Source organism: Tursiops truncatus, unplaced genomic scaffold (assembly GCF_011762595.2).
Source record: "Tursiops truncatus isolate mTurTru1 unplaced genomic scaffold, mTurTru1.mat.Y mat_scaffold_731_arrow_ctg1, whole genome shotgun sequence".
Classification (NCBI taxonomy): Eukaryota; Metazoa; Chordata; class Mammalia; order Artiodactyla; family Delphinidae; genus Tursiops; species Tursiops truncatus.
Genome location: NW_022983389.1, coordinates 29440 through 35439, shown reverse-complemented (window position 1 = coordinate 35439; position 6000 = coordinate 29440). Strand labels below are relative to the sequence as shown.

Sequence of the window (6000 nt, the reverse complement as noted above, 5' to 3'; positions counted from 1 at the left end):
CCTTGCCTTGGGCATTCTCGAGCAGGCTTCTCGCTGGCTGTGCACCGTACTTCTCTCTTCTGGGTTTGCTATCCGCAGGCAGGGCATCGGCCTGGGCAGGGTGGAGCGTGATCTCTGCGCCTCGTCTTGCGCTCCTTCCTTTCATTCTCAGTCATCCTGCCCACAGTGGCCTCCTCTCAGGCCTGCATACTTACAACGCGCATTGCCCGTGCTGCCCCTCTGCAGGCAGTGTCCCTCTGTTTAGTTTGCAGCTGACTGATGCCGCCTCACCCTTCTCATCTCTTCTCAGGTGTCACTGGTCAAGAAAGCGTCCCCTTACCTACTCAGCTCATCACGTCCCCCTACCGTAGCTCACGTGACACCACGCACCTCTCGCTTATGGCCGTCATCGCCTTTCCCGTCCAGTTTCAGGTAGGTAAGTTTACCCCGTGGTCCGTGAGGAAGAAGAGATCACGCCTGTTTTGCTTACTCTTGATTCCCAGCGACTAGCCCGGTTACTGATAACCTCTGTTAGAGGGGAAAGGAATGCACCCAATCCCTGGTGAAGCCCTGAGCGTTTTCCTTTCTAGTGTCCCTCGTACTCCTCCCTGCCATCTGTGTCGCCCTTACTCGGCGTCTACCGTTTATGAGTTTACGCCTGGGTTACGGTGACTGCTCCGGAGAATCGCATGCCTTTCTATCTCCCTCGCTGCGACCTCTCCTACACCTCCCAGGGCTCTTGGGTTATGCCCTTGCCCTCGTCCGAGCCGTCCGTGGCACCCGCTGTCAACCCCGTACGGCCAAGCTCCGAAGACTGACACTCAAGGCCCTCCGTAATTTGGCTTCAGTTTCACTTTCTAGACGTTTCAAGAAAGAACGGGGTCTAAATATCTGTGAACCTCTGCTCCGTTTCATATCTACCCACGAGGTTAATTTTTTGTTTCTTCCAGTCCGCCTATTTTGCACCTCCTTCTCTGGGAAGACTTCACTGAGAATCCAAGCGATTTCTGGATCCCTTCTCTCCCCTGAAGCTGCAAACACTTTAACAGGACATGTGCGGAACTGCCGTAAGGTAATCTACATCTTGTCTCCCTCTCTGGTATCTAACCTCCCTGCGAATGGGGTACGTCTCCGTGTTCTGTGCGGGTTTTCAGCCCAGGACTCTCTACGCGTAGTGGATATTTGATTTGGTAAGTGAACGAATAAGTGGATGAGTCACCGAGATGAGGGTGTTGTCTCATTCTTTCTCTCTTCCTCCACTTTCAAGTTTCTTTAGTTAGTTTCCTCAGACAAAGGGTTTCTTTGTAGCTACACAGTGGCCAGGTCCACAGAATGTTGCAGATAGCTGCTGAAAACATCCCTCCTCCACCTGAGAATGGCTTGCTCTCCCTCTCAAGCGGAGAGAGCTGGGATTCGATATTTAATGAAGTGCCTCTGTCCACTTGGCATTGAGAGGCACTAGGGGGCGTTAGTGCTCTACACCCGCGAAATGCCTGTTTCGTTTGTGATTTTCCTTTGTGAAAAACAACTATCCACAGAGTGTTTTGTGCCGATTTTCCATCCTTTTAGAGTGACGGAAAGCATTTTACCCACGTAGAAACAGAGAACGAATAGAAAGAGCGTTGCATTACGTTCAATAAAAGCTTAGGGCGGTCTCGGTGGTACGTTAGTGAAGTTATCTGGGGACACCTTAGCCACGTACATTGTGTTGGAGAGGCACCGAGAATTCAGGAGTTCTCAAAGTTCGAGGACACAGTTGCCTTACACGTAGGCACGGTGGCAGCCGTGGACGTGGCAGTGATTTGGAGAACGTTGTATTAGTCAGCTCTTGCTGCGATAATGCTTTGCAACAAATCTCCCATAACTCACTTACATAAAGAGGCATCTAGTTTTCTGGGACCTGTGGGCTAGCTGCAGCGGCTCTCTTGTAGACCTCTCGATGGCGGGTGTCGCTCCATGCCGTGGGTCAGTTTGAGGTCTGTCCCGCACACCTTACCGTGGAGCCCAACTGTGAGGCTGCAGGTCCCTGTCTTCTCGCAGAGTTCGGTGAAACGTAAGAGGTGAACCCAACCACACAAGCCCACGTAAGGCCTCTGCGACTCATTTAAGGCCCTCGTGTCTTCCCTTGGCCTCCTGGGAACCCCCTGGCCCCAGGATGCAGCTTCCGTAGCCCAGGGCAACCGGCGGAGGGGGGGGGGGGGGGGCTGCAGGAGGGTGGAACGCCGAGGTCACAGAGGGTGTGGGTGTGGCCACCTCTGCTGTGACTGAACCAAGGGCAGGGGGGCAGGGGGTCCAGGGCAGGGCCCTCAGAGCCCGGTAGGCCCAGGGGGGCGGCGCAAGCACCTAGGCCCAGGCCGAAGAGCGCCTTCTTGGTACGCGCGGCAGGCCGGCCTCTCGCCTTGCCACTCAGGCCGCCCTCCCACTTGAAGTGTGTGTGGCACGCGTCCGCGGAGTACACCTCGCTGCACAGGTAGCCACGGGACTGGGCGTCGTAGCTTCCTGCGAGGCGGCCGGAGGTCCCGCAGGCGGGTGGGTCCCTGGGACAGACGCGCGGAGCGGCTCCTGCCCGGCCCCCCTGAGAACCGTCGCCGTTCCGTAAGGCGGGGCGCCTGCTTCAGAATGTAAAATCACGTGTCCGCTCCATCGATACGCCGTTTAGTTTACCAGGCAAGACTTTCTTGGTGAAAGAAGCAGCCTTGCCTTGCATTCTCGAGCAGGCTTCTCGGCTGGCTGTGCACCGGTACTCTCTCTCTGGGTGTGCTAGTCCGCAGGGCAGGGCATCGCCTGGGCAGGGTGGAGCGTGATCTCTGCGGCCTCGTCTTGCAGCTCCTTCCTTTCATTCTCAGTCATCCTGCCCACAGTGGCCTCCTCTCAGGCCTGCATACTTACAACGGCGCATTGCCCGGGTGCTGCCCCTCTGCAGGCAGTGTCCCTCTGTTTAGTTTGCAGCTGACTGATGCCGCCTCACCCTTCTCATCTCTTCTCAGGTGTCACTTGGTCAAGAAAGCGTCCCCTTACCTACTCAGCTCATCACGTCCCCCTACCGTAGCTCACGTGACACCACGCACCTCTCGCTTATGGCCGTCATCGCCTTTCCCGTCCAGTTTCAGGTAGGTAAGTTTACCCCGTGGTCCGTGAGGAAGAAGAGATCACGCCTGTTTTGCTTACTCTTGATTCCCAGCGACTAGCCCGGTTACTGATAACCTCTGTTAGAGGGAGAAAGGAATGCACCACAATCCCTGGTGAAGCCCTGAGCGTTTTCCTTTCTAGTGTCCCTCGTACTCCCTCCCAGCCATCTGTGTCGCCCTTACTCGCGGTCTACCGTTTATGAGTTTACGCCTGGGTTACGGTGACTGCTCCGGAGAATCGCATGCCTTTCTATCTCCCTCGCTGCGACCTCTCCTACACCTCCCAGGGCTCTTGGGTTATGCCCTTGCCCTCGTCCGAGCCGTCCGTGGCCACCCGCTGTCAACCCCGTACGGCCAAGCTCGAAGACTGACCTCAAGGCCCTCCGTAATTTGGCTTCAGTTTCACTTTCTAGACGTTTCAAGAAAGAACGGGGTCTAAATATCTGTGAACCTCTGCTCCGTTTCATATCTACCCACGAGGTTAATTTTTTTGTTTCTTCCAGTCCGCCTATTTTGCACCTCCTTCCTCTGGGAAGACTTCACTGAGAATCCAAGCGATTTCTGGATCCCTTCTCTCCCCTGAAGCTGCAAACACTTTAACAGGACATGTGCGGAACTGCCGTAAGGTAATCTACATCTTGTCTCCCTCTCTGGTATCTAACCTCCCTGCGAATGGGGGTACGTCTCCGTGTTCTGTGCGGGTTTTCAGCCCAGGACTCTCTACGCGTAGTGGATATTTGATTTGGTAAGTGAACGAATAAGTGGATGAGTCACCGAGATGAGGGTGTTGTCTCATTCTTTCTCTCTTCCTCCACTTTCAAGTTTCTTTAGTTAGTTTCCTCAGACAAAGGGTTTCTTTGTAGCTACACAGTGGCCAGGTCCACAGAATGTTGCAGATAGCTGCTGAAAACATCCCTCCTCCACCTGAGAATGGCTTGCTCTCCCTCTCAAGCGGAGAGAGCTGGGATTCGATATTTAATGAAGTGCCTCTGTCCACTTGGCATTGAGAGGCACTAGGGGGCGTTAGTGCTCTACACCCGGCGAAATGCCTGTTTCGTTTGTGATTTTCCTTTGTGAAAAACAACTATCCACAGAGTGTTTTGTGCCGATTTTCCATCCTTTTAGAGTGACGGAAAGCATTTTACCCACGTAGAAACAGAGAACGAATAGAAAGAGCGTTGCATTACGTTCAATAAAAGCTTAGGGCGGTCTCGGTGGTACGTTAGTGAAGTTATCTGGGGACACCTTAGCCACGTACATTGTGTTGGACAGGCACCGAGAATTCAGGAGTTCTCAAAGTTCGAGGACACAGTTGCCTTACACGTAGGTACGGTGGCAGCCGTGGACGTGGCAGTGATTTGGAGAACGTTGTATTAGTCAGCTCTTGCTGCGATAATGCTTTGCAACAAATCTCCCCAAAACTCACTTACATAAAGAGGCATCTAGTTTTCTGGGACCTGTGGGCTAGCTGCAGCGGCTCTCTTGTAGACCTCTCGATGGCGGGTGTCGCTCCCCATGCCGTGGGTCAGTTTGAGGTCTGTCCCGCACACCTTACCGTGGAGCCCAAACTGTGAGGCTGCAGGTCCCTGTCTTCTCGCAGAGTTCGGTGAAACGTAAGAGGTGAACCCAACCACACAAGCCCACGTAAGGCCTCTGCGACTCATTTAAGGCCATCGTGTCTTCCCTTGGCCTCCTGGGAACCCCCTGGCCCCAGGATGCAGCTTCCGTAGCCCAGGGCAACCGGCGGAGGGGGGGGCGGGCGGGGCTGCAGGAGGGTGGAACGCCGAGGTCACAGAGGGTGTGGGTGTGGCCACCTCTGCTGTGACTGAACCAAGGGCAGGGGGGCAGGGGGTCCAGGGCAGGGCCCTCAGAGCCCGGTAGGCCCAGGGGGGCGGCGCAAGCACCTAGGCCCAGGCCGAAGAGCGCCTTCTTGGTACGCGCGGCAGGCCGGCCTCTCGCCTTGCCACTCAGGCCGCCCTCCCACTTGAAGTGTGTGTGGCACGCGTCCGCGGGTGTACACCTCGCTGCACAGGTAGCCACGGGACTGGGCGTCGTAGCTTCCTGCGAGGCGGCCGGAGGTCCCGCAGGCGGGTGGGTCCCTGGGACAGACGCGCGGAGCGGCTCCTGCCCGGCCCCCCCTGAGAACCGTCGCCGTTCCGTAAGGCGGGGCGCCTGCTTCAGAATGTAAAATCACGTGTCCGCTCCATCGATACGCCGTTTAGGTTTACCAGGCAAGACTTTCTTGGTGAAAGAAGCAGCCTTGCCTTGCATTCTCGAGCAGGCTTCTCTGCTGGCTGTGCACCGGTACTCTCTCTCTGGGTGTGCTAGTCCGCAGGCAGGGCATCGCCTGGGCAGGGTGGAGCGTGATCTCTGCGGCCTCGTCTTGCAGCTCCTTCCTTTCATTCTCAGTCATCCTGCCCACAGTGGCCTCCTCTCAGGCCTGCATACTTACAACGGCGCATTGCCCGTGCTGCCCCTCTGCAGGCAGTGTCCCTCTGTTTAGTTTGCAGCTGACTGATGCCGCCTCACCCTTCTCATCTCTTCTCAGGTGTCACTTGGTCAAGAAAGCGTCCCCTTACCTACTCAGCTCATCACGTCCCCCTACCGTAGCTCACGTGACCACCACGCACCTCTCGCTTATGGCCGTCATCGCCTTTCCCATCCAGTTTCAGGTAGGTAAGTTTACCCCGTGGTCCGTGAGGAAGAAGAGATCACGCCTGTTTTGCTTACTCTTGATTCCCAGCGACTAGCCCGGTTACTGATAACCTCTGTTAGAGGGAGAAAGGAATGCACCCAATCCTGGTGAAGCCCTGAGCGTTTTCCTTTCTAGTGTCCCTCGTACTCCTCCCTGCCATCTGTGTCGCCCTTACTCGGCGTCTAGCCGTTTATTAGT

At 55.8% G+C, this 6000-nt stretch overlaps 1 long non-coding RNA gene across 1 annotated transcript; it reads left to right on the top strand.

Annotated features, from left to right (window-relative positions):
• The first annotated feature begins 303 nt into the window (after positions 1-303).
• LOC141277785 (uncharacterized) lies at positions 304-3087 on the top strand. Its single transcript, XR_012329617.1, has 3 exons — positions 304-411; positions 930-1051; positions 2967-3087. It is a non-coding gene; the product is annotated as an uncharacterized lncRNA (long non-coding RNA).
• The last annotated feature ends 2913 nt before the right edge of the window (positions 3088-6000 follow it).